Raw genomic sequence first — 21277 nt, forward strand, 5'->3', positions numbered from 1 at the left:
CTTTAATCACAAATATTTTTAATATATTGTACAGTTAGCCTTTATTATCTTGTAAATCAGATGCAAATACATTATACTTTTCCTCAATTGATTAGTCTTCCATAACAAGATAATTAGTTAATACAGCCCAATGAAGAAAATACAAGGTAACATACAAAACAAAATAGTCTGGATAATCTATTTAATGTCATAACACTCTAATTCTAGTTGCTTATTCCACATGGCATAACACATTCATTCATAAGAAATCCCTTCCCCCTGTCGCCTGTTCTTGTTTGATATAAGCCTGTACCAGACCTGTACTTATGGCAACCCTGAGTCATATGATAATCCTTAGGCAATATATCTATCCGAGCTTATCATGCCTTGTCATGTGAAATTCAAACAGCAGTTTTGTCAGTTACAGAAAGGAAAGAAAGGGCAAGGAAAGGAAAGGGAAGGAAAGGAAAGAGGAGGGGAGAAAAGAACCATGTCATGGGTTTTTTGAGTTGGATGCATTTTCATGAAACCACGAGACTCCTGTTAGTAGCACAATCCAACTCTTCTCTTCCATTAGAGGGAAAAATCTGAGTGGCAGGAAGCTGCAACTTTTAGACATATTTTCAACAGCTATATCACTGCTGCAGTCATTACAGTAAGGTGAATTTGCTTATCAGTCTTTACTCAATAGAAAGCCATTTCTGATATTGAATTATTTTATCACAATCTTTTAAACAGAGCCACTTTAAAGCGTTTATTTTCATATGTTCTGTTCGCACAATTAAATTTTTATTTGTATTTTAACCTTGTGAGACAGGAAGAACAGAGTATTTTCATTGGAAAAAATGTGTAAGAAAAGCAGTATGAGGGCTTTATCTTGGACTTTACATGTGAAATCAGCTGTGGCTGAACTTCTACAACCCAATCCCTTCTTTTCATATTAAGTCTCTGAAAATCCAGGCAGTCGCTGGGCAACTCGGTGGTCTGGTCTGGGGAAGGGCTTGTAACATGTTGTTTTACTGGAGAGGATTTCAGCTGATGATTAAATCATGGGGGCATACTAATTGTTTCTGACTTGGATAATCTGTGAGTCATTAAGAAGTGAGGAGTCAAGAACCAGAACCATGAGTCAGATAGGGCTGATCATGCAGTAATGTGATCAAATCACATCCTCTTTAGAGTTGAATATTCCTCGCGGGTCAGCAGCTCCAAGTGGGTAAAAAGGAAGGAAACAGCTGCTCCATCATGTGCCACACACTTCTCTGGGGGTGGGAATATTTATTCTCAGCGAGGTGAAAGAAAGTATTTGATTTAAAAATATATGAGATTTTTAGCAGTTGGTTGTTTGGTAGCTCTGATCGTAGTTTTCTTCCTGTTACAACCAGTGATTTAACTGTCACAAAAAAACTTTCTCCATAGGGATGTTATTGTTGATCAGTTGCATTTCTTGAACAATAATTCTTTCAGAAGGCCGGACTATAGGCTTGGATCAGACTATGATCTGCCTTGCGTGCCCTCTGCTGGTGGTCTATGGTGTAGATAACAGATAAAATTCCCTCTCTTTATCTCTGTGTATGGGTGAGTGGATTTATCCCATACAGGTCCAACAGCTCTGACTATGTATAGTTGATATCTTGGAAAGGTTCTTCAGAGAAAATAAGAATAAAGCATTAGAGTTTTTCACAGTTACTAAGACAATCTTGAAATCACCCTGACAAAACCTCTTACACATCAAAAGACTTTTATCTGTGCTGAAAAACCACAAAACAATTTCAGATCATGAAATGATCCCACTTATATCACTTTCTCTATTCACACAAGAAAAGAAAAGAAAAAAAACAAATATCTATGGTTTAGATGTGTTGTGTGTAAAAGATTAACTGAATTGCTGTGGTGGGACATAAACAAATGCACAATCTCAGTGAACTAGGACAACAATGTGAGAGACTGATAAAAACATACATAAAAGATTTACTTCAAGTTACTGGTGCTAAAGATGGTTCTACAATTTGTTGAACCATGACGCATACATAGTTTTGACAGGACTGCATAGAACCCAGTGAAAGCTTTCTTTTTCACATGACTGTTTATCATCCACTTTTTTCAGTTTTTTTCTGTTTAATATGAAATTACTCTTCCTATACTTGCTCTTCACATAGTTTCTCTTCATTGTTAGTATCATTGCCCAGCTCACTCTCACTGGCTGTGCACTCTGAACCTACACTTTTTTCAGAGTGTTGTTGTTGCTTGTTTAACCACAATAATGGTTAAACAAGCAACTGCAACAGGCTTTGACATTTCTGAGTCATTATGTTTAAGGTATGACATTTGTATTGTAGTAAACTGTACTGTAGCTTTGGTGACTGTGACTGGAGGTTGAGCAGGCCATGTGCTAGTTGGAAAGTTGGTAGTTCAAACCTTGGCTGCTTCAGTCTGCATGCCAAGGTTTACTTGGGGAAGATACTGCTCCAGATCGGTGAGATGAAAAGCAGTTAATTGTTGGGAAAAAAACAAACAAATTGGTGCATGAGATCTTGTATAAAGCACTTGAAGGAAAGGTGGGGTGAGTTCAAGTCCATAAAGGGTTTCCATGGTTTTTCAGATTGCAACATGTAGAAAAGTTTGAGTTTTTGCAGTTTTAGGGCTTTGCATACTTTTTTTAATTACATATGTTAGGTTGTTTAAAGCACAAAGCTCTTTAAGACCAGAAATGTACTTAGAAAATCACTTATGAATGTCGGGTGACATCAAAGACTTATGTAAAGATACTGAAATTCATTGTTTACTTCCTGGAAGTCGGTGAGAGTTTTACCAGAAGCTCTGTGAAGTCTGGATGGTGTTATTTATCAAGTCTGAAGTCTGGAGCAGTTAGTGTCCATACCCTCTGCTACAGTCTGTGCCTAGTTTGTGTGTCTAGTCAGAGTTCTGCCCTAACATCTGCAAGAATGGCCTCACGGGAGAGCTGAAGTTCTATATGAAAACGCTCCACACTAACTTGGCCTCCTTTGGTCAATTGGTTGTGCTTGTAAGTTTAGCTGTTGCTCTACTTTTGCTATTCTCTTATTTATTGCCTCTGGCTCACAGCATTGTGTGTCTGGTCAAAGTTAGTTGGAGGGTGGCTGTTAAATGCTGTCCCATCAAAAATATTTAAATTATGGTGGATAAAATAATTAAAACAAATGCCATTATGTAGTAAAGCAGTAAATATACTGTCACAAGTGAAATAATCATAATTACTATGATTTGATGTTTATATAGCAACATTCAAATCCAGCTGTGCATTGCTTAATAGCAGTAAAACACAACTGTTTATTAGTAATAATGTTGAAGGGGCCTGCAAATGAACTCTTTATGATTTCAACTGTAACTTTAACTGGAGTTGTAAAGGATTTTTTAAAAATACAAAATTAGTATATCAAGGGTTTAAAGCATTAAAATACAACCTCATTGTTGAGAGTTTTATGAGTAAGACTGTAAATGGACTTTTTGAAGAAGTTTATATTGAAATAAAGAAGCCAATTTCAATTGGAGGTAAGCACCTGTCTTTGCTAGGTGAGACCAGTAGAAGGCAGTGTGGTAGTTTGGTTAAGATAGGGTATATGTTAAACATCTCCTCATCAGCTCTGCCTTTTCCTCCTGTACTAAGGAAATACAGCATTTTTGCTTATATTGCACTATAAATAAGCCTTTTTTGGTTAATCTATAAATTAGATATAAAATAAAAAAGAATACAGCGCGCATTAGAGGAAAGCAATAACAAAAGTTATTTAGTGCAGTAAATTGCTTGATCCAGATGCTGTATTTTCATAATAATTAGTGGTCTGTGCCCTCGGGCTCATTGTTTGATAATCCAACCACGAGTCCGAGGCCGCATGACACACACTTTCAGTCTTTCACACCTGCAGTCACTCATTAACGTACTTTGTCAAGCCACAGTTACTAAGCCCTTTCCATAATTGATTTACAGAATCAAGCTTGACTCCTGTGAGAGGATACACTGAGCCACTGAACTATGTGAAACCTCGCAGTGGCGACACCCTTTCACAGGTGATGTAATAGCATGGCAGTATCCCAGTCATCACACTGTTTCACATGAGGAGCATGATTACTCATGTGACATGGAGATGCCTATTTGCCTCCTGTTATTTACCACTTGCTGCCTACTGTTTTGCTGCTGACTAATTTACTAAGTTTAACTAAGTGTTGTTGAAGCTAAAAGAGTTTAAAGAAATGAATTAGCTAAAAAAGAAGGAAAAAAATTCAAGCCAAGAATTTGATTGAATGTTCTTATATTAATGAAAGGAACAAAAGTTTGCACAAATATTTTGATCAGCTATGACAGATGACATGTTTAAATTAAGACCATATTTTCCCTGGCTTGTTCCAACCTACATGGGGACAGAGTTGGCATCTCTTCCTTAAATACAGAAAATTACAATGAAGAACGGAAAGAGGCAAAGAATGAATGAGTTTAGATTGATTTTTTTGCTTGTGGAAGACATAAAGCAACAAAAGATCTGAGGTTGTTCCTCAAAAGTTTATTTTAGGCCCCACATACCATTTTAGTCCTGAACTTAACAGTCACATAGACCACATAAATGTAATGCTAACAATTATAAATATAAAGCGTTTTACTCAAACCAGTAAGAAAACAGTATCAATAGATACAATGAAACATGTGGTTACAGACCCTCTATAATGCTGAAAGTGATATAGTTTAGTTTTTTTTAAGATAATCCAACTAAAAGAAATTCTGCTTGTTTTGTGAAATAAAGAAAATCTCAGTGTTATAGAAAGGGGATTGTAATTCAAATGATGTTTACCTGATTTAATTCTGTATATGTGTGTCATAAAACGCCGACCTTTAATTGAAATCAGTTTGATTTTAGCTTCTGCTGTTCGATAACAAGCAATACTATACTAAATTACTAAACTTAAACCAAATCTTGAAACATTACTGTCCTGACGACAGACAGAACAGAGATTTAAAAATCATCTTTTTTTTTAAACTGTCTATTAATCTAGGTGATATACTTTAGCAAGCAGACTATAAAGCTGACATTTTTGACAGTCAAGTAAATAAACAAACTCTTAATCAACTGGAAGAAATAAATGCATTCCTTTGTTTGCAAAACATATCAATTAAGACAAACAGAAAAAGAAAGAATTAGGAGTTCCCGATTAACTGCCAATAAATAGCCCTGCCGTAGGCAGTGCCATACAATTTCTTTGCTACTCATTGTGTGATGTCACCATGCCAAAATCTAAGAAGCAAAGACCACCATAAAAAGAATTGGTACCTAAGAATCTTATCATTTAAAATAAGTCTTATGTTTGAAATAAATGATTTTCTGCAACACTGAAAAAAAAGCTCAAGGTGCTAATGAGACCCTTAGAGCATAACTATAGATACTAATGAAAAGACAAAGACCAAGCCTGTATAGATCAGTCAAAGATAAGCAGACTTGTTTGTCCACAGTAACAGTAGAAATGTTTAATATAGGCCAAAGAGGAAGAACCTCAAGCCAAATGAGGCAGAATGTGGTGGCTGTAGCTCAGAAGGTAGAGCTGGTGTGAATGTTGTATAAAGTACTCTGGGAGAGTCGAAAAGCGCTATATACGAATCAGTCCTTTTACCATTTAGTGGGAATATCATGATTTGGGGTTGCATCAGTTCTTCAGGGATTAAGAAGCTCACATTCACAGATACAGCTATCAAAGAGTGCTTACACATCATGTAAAGCCTTCTTTCTAAGTGATGAATCTGAACCAAATGAAACTCTGTTTAGGGGGAAAAAATTGTGACAAACTGTATAGCAGCATCTCCATAAGGAGAATAGGTTTTGATGAGAATAGATTTTATCCTGTCTTCCTTCTCTCTCCCCAACTGGTCGTGGCAGATGGCCGCACTGCAGCCATTCTTCCTATTAAAAGGGAGTTTTTCCTTCCTACTGTTGCCAAAGTGCTTGCTCATAGGGGGTCATATGATTGTTGGGTTTTTCTCTGTATGTCTTATTGTAGGGTCTACCTTACAATATAAAGCGCCTTGAGGCAACTGTTGTTGTGATTTGGTACTGTATAAATAAATAACATTGAATTGAATTGATGTCAAGGGAGTACTTGCCTCTCCCATAGAAGAATAATACATATATTGATCATTTTCTTGAATAAATTAGACAACATCTATGTAACATTCCTTTTGGGGTTGTTAATGTCAATTATGTGACTTTTATCAAAGATAATCAAATATCGTCCAAAAGAAAAACATTTTCATTTGATAAACTTGTTTAATCAAATTTAATTGGTTATTTGATTTGATATGACTTAACATAAACAGAAATATTTTTTAGGTCTCAATCTGCATGTTGTCTATCAAGGATAGAAGAACATAAACAGAGTACAATTTTCAGAATATGCCAACACATGTGGGTGTGTCCCCTCCTTGTGCCATTCCTATTTTAAAGACAACAGAGCAGAACGGTAGCAAGCAGTGGCCTGAAATATAGCTCATTTGTCAGTGACACAGGAATGCTTTGACCTTCCCAAGGCAGGCAGGCTTTGCCAACTCAGCAGTTTCTCTTTCTAGTCGAATTATAATTGTCATCCGCATGAGTGAAAATGGCTCCCCTCTTACTCGGCAGAGAAATACGGCGCACATCAAGCAGACAAGCCCATAAGAGTGCCCAACTGGGGAAGAGCAGGAGGTCTGGAAAAACAGCCCATAGTTTCTGTCGGTGCTGCGGAGAAACAAAAATAAAGCAATCATTGATGAAAACGTCAATATCCAACACATAATGGTAAATGGACTGGTTCTTATATTGTGCTTTCTTTCAAGTATTCACACTTTGATGGATGCACGGAGAGCAACGTTGGGTTAGTGTTTTGCCCAATGACATCTGCCATGCAGCCAGGATCAACCCATCAACCTTCCAATTAGTGGGTGATCTGTTCTACCTCCTGAGCGACAGCCACCTTTAACAAAGACTAGGATCACCTTTTATCTTCAAAAGTCTTAATTGTTCTAAACTGTGGATAGCAAAAGATGCAGAGTGATCACTCAAGAAGAGTGATCATATCCTTTGGAGATGATAAGTAAAATTTTATTTATATTAAATGTCTGACCTTTCAGAACATCCTTCACTTTTTATGACAGTGAAAATGGAGAATTCTCACTGAAAACTTTCTGACCAGTCAGTCTAATTAGTAAAATGTTCTGCACTAAATTTGTACAGGAAAAACGTTATAGCCTAACCATTTTTAAACGATATACTTCATACTAAAGCATAACAGACTTGCAATGGCTTAAAACTTTGCTTCCCACATTATAGTTAAATTGTCAGTTAATATTTATTTCAAAGCCTAGGTATCGTTTCTCAAATTACCAACAGCACCATTATTATCAGATACGCAACAAAAGGCAAAACACATGATACTCACAATAAAAGGGATGTAACTTTGACAGATGTCTGATTTGAACTACTTTAAATATTTTTTTAATTGTACCCAATTAAAAGTATCTTCAGCACACAGAGAATTATATACAGATATATATGCTATACATTTTTCACAATCCATATATGTCAGCTTTATCCAGTGTCAGATGGCATGCTTGAGATGGAGAGCTGCACAGGTTTAACAGTTACAGCAGTTATAAAAGCAAAGGAATTTTCTGACAACTGGTGTGTAGACAATCTTTATAGCTTCAAAAAAGTGAGCAAAACAAAACAAACAAACAAAAAAACCCACACAGAGATATTCTGGTATTCTACTGAGTCTACAGTAGAGCATCGTATTCTATTAAATTGTGTGTAGGCTTAATTAAAAAGGAGTATGAAAAAAGGTTTTGGATTAGGAAAACAGCTGGTTAAACTTAGTATATTTGGTCAACCAAATTATTTCTGTTGATCTACTGGCATTACAAAAAAAATGGTCACAGAAAGAAATTATCCAGTGAGCAGTGAGTTTGCTGGGAGAAAGTGCCTTGCTGATGCCAGAGGTCAGAGGAGAATGTACTAATAGGAAGGCAACCGTAGCTCAAATGACCATTTATTACAAGCAAGGTATGCAGAAGAGCATATCTGAAGAAAACACTTTTCACCTTCAAGCAGATGGGCTACAGCAGATGAAGAACACACCAAGTGCCACTCCTCGCAACTAACAAAAAGAGCCCGGCTCATATGGGCTCACCAAAATTGGAGAATTAAAAAAAAAAGTTGCCTGATTCGATAAATCTTGGTTCCTGCTGCAACAGCCCCTTAGTACCAAATGAGCATATACACCACAGCCAATCTGATCTTTACTTGCTTGCTGGACTTTACTTGCTAATGCTAGCTCTGTTTCCACACAGAGTACTGATCATAACAATGTGCATGTCCAAACAACCACAAAAAACTGCCGGCCCCTCAGTTTTACTATCTCCAGCCTTTGTAAATGGGCCATGTACATGCCTATTGAAATGACAGACAGTACAGATTTCAGTGGCTCTGAGTCAGGCAGAGTCAAACCCACTTCCAGAGACAATAGCCAGCTGTAACCACAAGATGGTTATAATGCCTATTTATTAAATAGCAAATGTTTCAAAACAAACCTACCAAATTTAAATAAAAGTATCTATCTTGAAAGGCATTTATTATTTAATCCAGGATTGACCGTGCCTGTAAATAATTAGTTTATATGCTTACATGTTAAACAGTGAAAAGCAGATGAAACTTTAAATAATTCAAAAAGGTAACGCATGAGTGAGCTTGAAATTATTTATGAGTCTGGTTTAATGCACCACAGCAGGAGTACCTCTTACATAAGATGGAGTGCTGTTGCAAACATGAGCTAGGTGTCCTTCTCTCATTTTGTATTCTAGTAGAAGGCTAACTCCAGGTCTTAGAAAAACAGTGTTTGTAGCACTTGTTGTCTCAGTGACAGAGGGTGGGAATATTAGTAGTTAGTAGTATTCGTAGTATTAGTAGTATATTAGTAGTATATATATTAATACATATATATAGTATTAATATAATAATATTCATATAACAACTTAGCTGTTGATTCTGCAGATCTGTGCTAACTGACAAAAAGAAAGTTGCCTGAAAATTCCACCCCACCCATATTCAGTCTGAATATCTGCTAAATCATTTACATGAGTTTATACTGAAGATGCCTCTTAACCTTCAGAAGGCTGTTGATAGCTTATGAGAAAGAGGCATTTGAGGTGGAGCTGCTGAATATGAAGCCTGCCTTTAGAGATCTTTAGTTCAGTCACACAGAAAAAGGGAAAAAAAGAAGAGCAATAAAGAACCATATTATTTCAACACTGCAATTTTATATGGAGTATCTGAGTATTATTTAATAGTCTCTTACTCTGTGCTGTGTTTACCGAGTCTAAAAATACTGTGATCTGCAGGCTGTTATTCAGTGCACAGAGAGATAGTTTCAGGTTTAAATAACATAAAAGACCAAGGCAAATAACCCAAAGGGAACCAGTGGACAGCTTCACAACACTGTGCAAGATTGTTAACAGCAAAGACATGAATCTGTAAATACAGTTATTGTTTGCACCATAGATCAAGAGTAATAGTAATAATACAGTGAGTATCCAAGGAATGTTTGAACCTAGCCTGGTAAAAACACTCCATCTACTCCACTTTAAAACACTTAAATTGGGTAACAAATCAAAGGAAAATCAGAGCGTCCCAGACCCTAGTAGTTCTTCATTTAGTTTTAGATTTAGTGACTGTGAACGCCTTGGCACATAGTGATGTGCAAAAAATTTTTTTTCTCAGGGTTAAGTTCATCCAGTGATTCAATAGCTAATAGAACCACCTTAAGTAACTTCAAGTAATAATTTTAGAACTTTATCCATCTCTCACATCTTTGTGAAAGCATACAGAGGACTTTGTTGTTCATTCTTACTGCAAGATGTCTGGTGTGTAAAACAAGCTCAAATCACCACCCAAAGTGGTCCTGTGTAATATGTGCATTGTCTCTACACTGGTCTCGTCTATCCAAAAGACATTCTTCCTGAAGTCTTATGATTTGATCACATGCAACTTTGCACATGTAAAACCTTTTTCACAAGACTGTATGATTTTTGTACTCATCAAATAAGTCAAAGAAGACCTGTTGAAGGAGGTATTGTCATCCTGGAGGAGATCACTCACATCACTATAGAAAGTTTTCATATATTAAAAGAGATGACTCAGGACAAAAAAAAAACATGTTAAAATGCTCTGTCAAGCTCATTTGGATGCTGATAAAGCTGCTGGAATGCTAATAGAACCAGCAATTTCCAATAATCCTGCTCACTTTGTAGTTATATAGAGCAAGACACTGACTTCTAACCAACACTGCTCATCCACACACCTGTTTCATATGGTCTTCATTGCATGTAGCTCCCTCCCATGTCACTCTTAGTTCATCCAAACCAGCTATTTTCCCACTTATCTTCTGATTACTTACTAGCAGCCTATGCCAGTAGTCGCAGGGTGATAGTAGACCCTGCGATTACTGGAACTGGTACATGCTGGACAGGTCAACAGTCTGTAGTCACAGAGCTAAAAAAGAGATGTCCAATTTAAAATGACCAGTTAACCTAACAGGCAAGGGTTTGGACACAGGCACAGGGAGAACATGCAAGGTCCACACAAAAAGGCCTCTGCGTCCTTGCTGCTTCTGTAGCATGCATTATTTTCTATGACCCTCTCTAAACAGTTGGCAGTCGAAGCATTAGTCATGAAATGTTGTGGGCAGCATTTGTTTGCTATTTAAATAGACTTTCTCTTCAAAAATCGGACTTGAATCCAGGACAACATGGATAAAATGTTGAATTTTTTGTGTGAGGTCAGATATGAAATGGTCAAGTGGATAATGCTTTGGAGCACTGCTCAAACTGTATGGCTGGATGCAGCTATCTGAACTAAAACTTTTTAGACATTTTAGATTCCCCCCCCCCCCCCCCACACACACACACACACACACCATCCAATCACCTGATAGTGTGCTCATTTGTGTGATTATGAAACTAAAGGTCTGGATGATTATGCTGGGACAGTAATGGCTGCAGTGGGTTCTGGAGCACATTATCTACACACTAAATACAGCAAGAGGAGTCCTAATGGATTTCCCCAACCCAGATGGAAACTAATAGGGCTATATTCATAGCTTTTACAACTAATAGCAGTTTGTTAAGGGAGTCATTAATACATGTTTATGTGTTCATGCATTTAACCTTTCAGTTGAAGAAAGTGCTGAAGTAAAGATATACAGTCACAGCCAGATTCAACAACCGAGGACTTCCCAGCTGTGAGTCATACAATGGTTTATTGATGTGTGAGGCGCGCAGGAGTGGGAGGGAAAGCCGTCTTGCAGGAATCTCTGATTCCCTTCACAGTTCACTGGCCTCATTCTTCTTTTTTTTGAAAGAGGGATCCTCAGCATAGTGCAGCTCTACTTGGAAGAGATGATGACATGCAACAAAACCAACTTGCAACATTTGTCTCGTATGTCTTTCTCCCATCTAATTGTGTACTTCATGTTTTTGCACAAGCACTCTCCAACCATATGTCCCAGTTTTTTTTTCTTTTTTTGCAAACCTCCCACAGCAATATTTGTGCAGCTCTTTGAAAGGTTGACACCATTACCAAATGAGTCAAAAGTCAAAATTTACATGTATACTGCTCTTTGTGACATAAAAAAATTCAAAATACCTGTCATTTGAACCAGAGTCATTTTTAAAATGATACATACAATTTATTCTTTGTGTATTTTTTCTGTCAACTGTAAAATGGCTAAATAGAAGATTGGAAACTGGTTCTTGGAAACTGCAAAGACAAATGAGAGAAAACTGGTATGGGAGGATGTTGCCTCAGCTGCGGAAGGCCACTGGAAATATAGACTCCTTGGGTTATTGTGAACTGACTACTAGACCATGTAGAAATTTCACTTCTGGTCTGAATAGCCCAGCTGCTACTTGTGCACATAGATCACGTATCTATTCCATTTCTAGCATGAATACACCCTTCAGCTTTTAAGGACACCCATGACTCATTGCCTTTGTGAGAACTTTCTAACTTTACCCAGTGACCCTGGCCACATGGACATCCATCTCATATTAAATGTCTGTGATCATTCTTAGCAAAGCAGTGCATGACTGGACCAAGTGTGGAATATAATATAAAATAACCTTTTGTGAAGGCTTAAAATTGCAACGTGTGTTATTTCCCTGGAAAATAAAAGGTATAATAAAGATATTTTCTTCATGTTATTTTTATTGCACATCATGGCATTGAAAATTTGAATGCAGATGGTGATATTTTAGCCTAGTAACTTCCTTATAACTTCCTGTCTTATCCATAGACTGTTTTATTTTTGTGACGTAGATAGCTAAGTTAATATTAGCTTAAACGTGACAGCTTTCTATAGCTGGTGTGAATCCTGCCTGTGTTTTATGTATAAAGCCTATTAATATGGATTTTGATTATACTTCACTATATTTTGGATGCAAAAATTTTACTTCGTACTCCATGCCACTAAGTTTAAGATACTTAATATTTTGTAGAGCTGAAATATATAAATACACAAATAATTATGCTGTATTATAGTAACATAACTAAAAAGGTTCAGAATAAAAACCGCTAAATGTAGTGTGTACATTTGGTTAAAGATCCATTGTGGATTCATTTTGTCACACTTTTCTTAAGTTAGCTTTTTATTTTTAATGTAATTTATTGCCTTTTAAAAGTCTATTGAGCATAAATAGTCAGTTTTAATGTGATGCTGCTTGTGCTGCTTTGCAATCCTTTCTCATAAATGCAGGTATATGAAAGTGCACCACAGTTTAGTGTAATGAGATTTTTAAACGCAGAGAGCATTTCAGTTTTTGTTTTTAGTTTCGTATCAACCACTTTTTCTGTGTTTTGTAAAGTTATATTAACCTCCACATTCACTATGATGAAATCAAAACGCTAAAACATTTGTATTTATTCTTTAAAAAAAAAAAAAAAATTTAACACAGACTGTTACGTTTCCTTTATTTTTAGAGATGACCCTCAATCAATGTTATTGTCCAGATTGGTTATCCATTTTCTTTTAGGGGATGTTTGAGATAGAAATTAAAACTATGGAATAATTCATAATGATGTGCTGTAGTCATTTTAAGCCAAAAAGTTTACTTTTTAGACAAAAAATGGCACCTTTTTAGACAGCTGTTTTTGGGGACCTGTGTGTGTGTGGGAAAATGTGTTAAACCATATTAAAGAAGTTTTTTGCTCAATCAAAAGAAAAAAAATCAGAATCAAAGTCAGACTTGCAAACGCTTGACCTCAGCGTGAGACGGTCATGAGCGAGGATCCCCGAAAAAATCAGTGCGCCTTCACACAGAAGCCAGTGTGGGCAAAATGACATTCTCTCTGACTCAAGGTTCGACCCCCAACCTGATCCATGTGAAACAGCCTCCAAGAAACAGAAAAGAAGAATCAGGAGCTCCAAGGAAAGCTGATGAAGCGCTGGAAAAAAATAAAGAAATTCTTCATGAGAAGGAAGAACAGGACATAAAACAGAAAGACATGCAGTGCAAACTCCAAGACATGGAGACAAAATGCAGAGTGCTGCAAATAAGGCTTGATTTATTTGCACAGAATTGAAGAGTTTCTTCAAGAGAAAGAGCAACAGCAAGAAAGAAAGAAGAAAAACTTATTCTCCAGGACTTTGAGAGGAAAAATCTAAAGCTGCAAGAATTTTATAATGAAATGAAGTACAAAACAACTAACCTGGAAGGAGAAAAGGAAAAGCTGGAAAAACAATGCTCAGAGATGCAGAGTAGGATCAATGAAATGCTGAGAAAAAACACAGAGTTGAAAGAACTTTCTAACAACTTGAAGTGCAAAAACAGACACAAAAGCAACAACAATATAAAACACATGAAGACCTGCAGTGTCCGCGTCAAGAAATCCAGAGGAGAACTCAGCAGTTAGAAGACATGCACAACAAAATACAACAGAGAAATACAGACATGCACAAGGCAAAGCTAATACAGGAGGCAACATCTAAAGAACTGAAAGAAAAGCTTGAAGAAAAACAAGCAAAATTAGAAGAAGTGGAGAAAAGATGCAAGAAACTTGACAAGCAAAATTCAAAAAACAAATGTGTCAGATCAATGTCTTCATTCAAGAATAATTAACCTTAAGTATAAAAACAAGAAAAAAGCTGCACTTTGAGTTTACTTTTATCTGAGAGTTCCTGCATTTTGGGTCTGCTCTCCATCCACATCACGCCTTGACAATATTTTGTGTTACTGCAGCACATTGACTGTAGAAAACAGTCATTGCTGCAGCATCGCAAAAGGACTTAAGCCATGAACTGATTACATACTAGAATGTGAATTCAAATGATTTTCTTGTAAATCTCTGAACAGTTGATCTCATGTTCAGCATTCACATTCATTCTGTTGGAGCTGTACTGATAACTCACTGAAGTGTTATTGAGTATTCATAACCACCCACTTTGCGTGTACAGTGAGTGAAAGCACTCTGTGAACTGAATCAGACCAAATTAAATCAAGCTAGAACTGAGTATTGATCAGAGGGTTAGAACAACTAAAGGAAATGTAGATTAACCTGAAAGGAACTATTTGTCTTTTTTGTTTTATCTAATTCCTTCTGGGATTTGGATACAACAAGTATGCATATTATGCACACATACAAACACACATGCAGCTATTACCCATTTCTTGTTTTCATACTTAAGATGAATTATTCTTGAATGAAGACATTGATCTGACACTTGTAAAATTAGGCCAAGTGTGTTTATTGTCCTCCCCATCTCCCTACCCTGTGTTCGCTTTTGAGAACACAGGGTAGGGAGATGGGGAGGAAATGAAATGTAAAGAAGAGGGTAAAGGAAAGGTAGAAGGGAGAAAAAAGAGGTAAAAAGAAGGGATAGAAAGGAGGAAAGAGACAGAAGAGAGAAAACCCCAACAATCCCTTCTGAGCAAGCTAGGCGACAGTGGGGAGGAAAAACTGCAGCAGAACCAGGCTCAGTAGGGGGGATGAGGGTGAAGAAAGGAGGGGAGAATGCAAGTGATGGAGAGGTGTTAAGAGAGAAAGGGAGAGAGGGAGGGAGAAGGGAGAGGAGAGGTGAAAATTAAGATGGAACAGAGGTGGAGGAAGATGAGGCCACAGGTGAGGAAGCAACAGCGTCCCTCCTCCGGAACAAGCGGAAGTGTTTTTTCTTCTTTTTCAGGCACTGTTCCTGGAGCGCATTTTTTTGTGGGGTGAGGGTTGTTTTTGCATTTTGCTTGAATTTCTTAATTTTTTTCCAGTGCTTCCTTGGAGCTTTCCTTGGAGCTCCACATTCGTTTTGTCCATTTCTTGGAGGCTGTTTCATATGGATCAGGGGAGAGATCACGTTAAACCCAGCCTCTGCTCTCTGATTGGTCAAAGCGAGAGCCTTCCTTTTTGAAATTGCTTTATTGATCAGAGGGTTTTCTCATTGGTAAAAACTAGTGCCACCTCTATTTTAAATTAGTTTATTGGTGGATCGGGGAGGAGTCCCAGCTTGGGGATCATTTGACAGCTTGGGGATCATTTGACAAGGGGGCCATAAATCATATAAATCATATACATAAAGGGTATATTATCCCTCCTTTAATGAATTAACTATACAAATAGTTCTACTAATCCTTTTTTTTAATTTTTCAAATTATACCAGAAAAAAAATTCCCAAAGAAATTTTCTATATGTTTCCAAACAGATTTTCTAATTTCCTGGTCTTGTGACACCCCACAGAAAAATCCCTGGATCACTGTAATGCACAATGTTACTGCACACTGTTTTTCAGCTCCTCTACCTCTAAGCTGGTGACATATGACATCCGTACACAAGGTGAGCTCTTGAATGGGACTGTAATAGGATTATCCTTGTCATATACAGTTATTTTTGGAGCAGCCCTGCACTATAATAGTGCAGGCCTGTGCATTGATTCAATTAAATTTATACATAAAAACTCTCACCAGGCACACAAACATGCATCTGCTTAAAACTAAATGTGTATCCATGTATGATATTCACACACCATAATCCCTTTAAAAAGGTGGTGGCTGACAGGTAAATGTAATTAATGGATTACGAAGTGCCATCCTTCTCCACTCCTGATGTTAAATATCACAGTTTCCTCCCCCTAGTTTTTTTGTCACCACACCACTGATCAATGTTTATAGTCTCTCTTATAACCCTCACCCTAGGTCCTCTCATATTGCCATGTCTCTCTTGGACAATAAATCAAAGTTAGATTCCTGTGAAGAGCGGTCAATACTAATGCTGCTCTCGTTTGGTGCTACACTATTCACCCTGCAGGTGTGCATCCCACTTGACCATATTTTCCCAAATATTGTCTAAACCATAAAATGTGATCTTTTCAACAGGCCTTAATATGAGTTTCACTCATTTCATACTTTAAACAAGATTAAAACCTTTTGTGAAAGCCAGATGAAATACTGTACGTTAGGGTATCAGCCCTGAGTCCATTCTGACAGACAGATGAAGTGAAGCAGGAGTCTTTGTAGACTATGATGGTTGCAGATGGCATTGTGAGTGAGAGTAGGGAGTAAATGGCTGAGAGCCTAGAGAGGTGGAGATATACTCTTGAGAGAAGAGGAATGAAAATCAGTTGAAGCAAGACAGAAGGAGAAGGAATGTGTGTGAATGAGAGGGAGACCGGGTTCATTTCATCTTACCAAGAAAGTTTTTCCTTCCCACTGTCACCAAGCTGGGGTCGTTTGATTGTTGAGATTTTCTCTCTGTTATTGTAGGGTCCTTACCTTACAATGTAAAATGCACTGAGGTAACCTTGTTGGGATTTGATTTTATAAATAATACTGAATTGAACTGAATTGAATTCAGTCAGAGTAATTGTTGACTGAGTTGAATTTCTAAGGAAGAAGATTAATAAAACTGCAAAAATCAGGGTGAAAAAAGATGATATAGTTAAACAATTGACCAGCCATTACTGGCTTTAAATATAATCCAGCCATTTGCATTTTCATCCACTGTTAATGCACGTGTAGTTTGCTCTTTGGTTTAAAAATACAAATATAAATAAAATAAAATAATACAATGTTTCAAAGGGAGGAGACCTCCACCTTGAAAATATGCAGTGAACATAAAACTTTTCTCAGGTGTGTTTAATACTGTAAGAAATGCAAATTTCCAATCTAGAGAGGTAATGCAGAATAGGATTAGTGAGATAATATGATTAAAAACACCGGTAGATTGTGCTGGAAGGATTTAAACCCCTCAACACAACAAACATTACTTAGAAAAGAGAAAAGAATCAAAATGAAAGTTGGAAGAAATGCAGAACAAAGGCGAGTCATATAAGTGAGTGGTGTAAGTTTTGTTCTGGTAGAATATATAATGTATGGTAAAACTATTCTGTCCTTTTCTATTTTCCATTCTTTCCTTCTTTCTACCTCTCCTGCTGTCTCTTCTTCCAACCCCTGGCTGACAAGGAGGGGAAAACCAATTAACATCACTGTCACTAACCATCTATTATCCTCCTTCCTAATGGAAAATGACAAATTATGGAGTGTAATACAGGATGCTGTGGCGTGGCGTGGTGTGTGTGTGTCTGTGTAGTCCATTCACCCTGAAAGTGGTTCTATAACTCAGAAACTTTCCTAGAAACTAAGTCCATGCAGTATGTGTGAATATATTCTTCCGTAGACAGAGAAATTCAACTGCATTCCTTTATTGTAAATGCACACAGTCAAACAAGATTCAATGTGCAACTTCTCCATATAATAATCTACCTGTAAAGTGATAAAAGGAATGAGAAAATATGCATTGATGAGGAGATTGCAGAGCTGCTGTGGTTGGTACATTCTTTTTCTTTATCTGGCTTCATCATTGAAAAAGTTTGTTTGCCATACAAAGTCGTGGTCAAAAGTTTAAATACAGTCCTTATAGGCATGAATTTCATAGTAATTTGGGGCTTTTAATGATTTCTTTTGCATAATAATGACAATAATGATAAATGCTGATTTCTTTCAGGCATACATCTTGAAATAAATATTTTTTTGCAAAAGTTACAGGTTCAAATATATTAATACAGAAAATTGGGAAAGTGAAAGGAGCTTAATATAGATCTAAGAAGGTCTCTAAACTTGAAATTTCATCACTTCAAAAAACTGTATCTAAATACAAAGTATTTGGAATTTATCATTTTGCTAAGATCTGGAAGAGGACCCAGATTCTCATCCTCAAATGAGAAGAAATTCATTCGGATGTTCATGAACTAACCACTTAGGCTCAAGCCTGTTATGAAGTGGAAACTGCTAGAACACCAATGTCACCCTTAAAGAAAACAGACCCTCACTCCAAAATTGACACCTTCAGGTTTGACTGAAATTTGAACCATATGGTTTCTGGAGAAAAGTACTAGACAAAGATTTAGATATTAGCCAAAATTATAAGGTAGCCTAGAGGAGTAAATATTAAGTTTCCAAACCTGTGAACACTGAAGCATTCATATGTCTGAAATGATCTGTATTCAAGTATTATATGCACATACAAAAACATGGTAGTGGCATCATCATGCTCTGGGGCTGTTTTGCTTTCAGTGCTGCTTGTACATTGCAAGTACAAGTCGATGGAATAATGAAGAAGGTGGATTACCTCCAAGCTTCACTTCAAATCAACAGCTAGAGGTTTGAAACTTGGATACTTGGGTGTTCAAACAGAACAGTGATCCCAAACACATTAAAACGCGATAAAGGAGGCTGATATTAAACTTCTAGAATGGCCTTCCCAAAGCCTCGACCTTAAACGTATTGAAATTTGTGGACTATTCTTTAAAGCTGGGACTGTGCCAGAAAGCCAGCCAATTTAAATAAACTTTACAAATTATGCCAAGAAGAGCTGGTCAAATATCTAGCCAGACTTATGCCAGAACCTTGGTGGTATCTATCAAAGATCTGGCTGGGCTTAGGGATTTTAATCAAATATTAGTGAGGGTGTATATTTGAGGGGTTTTTTATGCTTTGTGGATGAGAGAAACTCCAAAATAAATTCAAACTTGCACGCCCAATTCTTGTTTTTTTGTTTTTAAAAATAATTAACGCTGTACAATCATTCCACCCTAGAAATCATTTAAAGCCCCAAATTACCATGACATTCATTCTAATTAAAAGTGTATGGAAACATCTGACCACAACTGTATATAGCACTTTTAGTCACTTACAGTTATTTATTCACCTATTCAGTCACTTTAATTTTAAAACTGTGTAATTTTAAAAACTGTGTATATACTGTATATTCTGTGTATTTATTATCTCACTCTTATTGCCTGTTTATGCCCTGTCCTTATCTTCAACGTCATGCTGCTCTGTTGTATCTTAATTGCCCCTTGGGGATAAATAAAGTCTGTCTGATTCTGATTCTGATAGCAAACAAAGTTTTTTCTGTGATGAACGCCTGAACAAGTGCATTTTTAAAATAGGCTTTAGCAAACAAATTATTACCTATACATATTGCATATTATTACTCTACCACACCACCACATGCAGTTTCATTGAACCTCTCCTTGATTACCAGTTCTTGTTTTTTATCTGTGACTTTAGGTGACCACTGGTGAGTTATTTATTTCCACATCCTGATATCTTACAACTAGACTGTTCAGCACCAGAGGGATAAACTGAGTCAGTGTTCATTTCTATCTTTATAGAAAAATCTACCTCTATTGTACCTTCAGCACATTTTTGTGAACAGTGCTCTTCATCTTATGGATCGTGAACCTTGAGGCTGCCACCCCCGTCTTCCTTTCCAGCTGTTCTTGAAGTCTGAAGTCTTTTTTCTCCCATTTCTTTGGCGAGAACAGAAGATGCTTTTTTTGTTTGTAGTTTTATAAATAAGCATGTGTTTTTCTATTTGTTGGTCCAGGTGTCCTTGTCCTTAGGTTAACTTAATGTTAACCTAATGTATTAATGTATTAATGTAATGTAAATGTGATTACATGTTGCTTTGACTGATGTGCCCTTCCTATACTTTCGCCCACACTTGTCTCAGTGCATTAAGTTTCAAATGACACTTACTCACACATCCACTCGACAGCATCTTTACACCTACACATGCGCACATGTCATTAGCAGTGCTTATAATTAGTACACAGGCAGGTTTGTGGAGAGTAGAGAGCTTCAAAGATGTTATTTTCCTCTTTGATAATCACTGGTCTTCCATTTGTTCCTGTGATGGGAAGACATGAAAGAAGAGATGAAGGTGGAGCCCCAAAGCATTTTTCAGCATCATCATCATCAGATTCATGTCGAAAGGAACTGTTCGGTCCTTTCAGTGCTGGGAAAATAGGCTATATCTTCGTGTTGCTGCATTTATGCCTGAACAGAGAGGAAAAATAAATTACTGACAAGAGTGATAATGTGAGGTATTAAAGTACTTACTCAAAAGTATTTTCTTGATTGCTTTGTGCTTCTAAGTTTTCAGTCCCTCTGTGCAATCAATCTCCAATATAACAACACTTAAACAGCCAAGTGTCATAATGGATAAATACTGCTGTGATGTTTGCTTGAAAACTCTGCATTAAAGGATCAGGTAATAAGCACATGAAACAAAACATAATGTGAATTTGTTCAAATCAGATCATCTATGAAGCTAAAATATATAAATAAAATATCAAACTCTCCTGCCTCAATATGAATGCGTGTGTCATTTTTTTTCCTCCAAGGGGCAAAGTGACTTGACACTTTGGCATTTGCAGAAGGTTTGTAGACAAAAGTTCTGCTTTCCTTGGGACTCGACCATGTGATGCACAAAAGATCACAGGGCCAAGGCAAATCAGGCTGTTGTCATGGAACTTTGCAGGTTAGGCAAAATGAATAGGTATCAAAAATAGCATTTCATCTGCCTCACTGACTGCATTTATATGATTATCTGTTTAACAATTGACAAACGACATCTCACACTGCTGTTGCTGGGAACATCAAGAAATGCATATATTTCCAGTAATTTATTAGGAAGAGGCCAATTTTTTTTTCAGACATAGAATAAATCCTGGTGGGATTCATAACATTAAAAATGCCTCTTAACCCCTCCTTTCTACCCCTTTGAGCTTATTCCCTTCATCTCACAGTCTTTCAGCCACCTCCTTGTCTCCAGCACTTTACCCCTGTGTGTTAAGAAATGTAATTAACCTTGTTTTAACCTGTTATTCCACAGGCCCTTCCTCTTGTTCCTTAATACCTTGAGCTTTTGATGCTGCTTGATGAGAAGATGGAAAAAAAAGTCAGAAATAACTAAAACAA

This window comes from Oreochromis niloticus, linkage group LG7 (genome assembly GCF_001858045.2).
Source record: "Oreochromis niloticus isolate F11D_XX linkage group LG7, O_niloticus_UMD_NMBU, whole genome shotgun sequence".
Taxonomy (NCBI): domain Eukaryota; kingdom Metazoa; phylum Chordata; class Actinopteri; order Cichliformes; family Cichlidae; genus Oreochromis; species Oreochromis niloticus.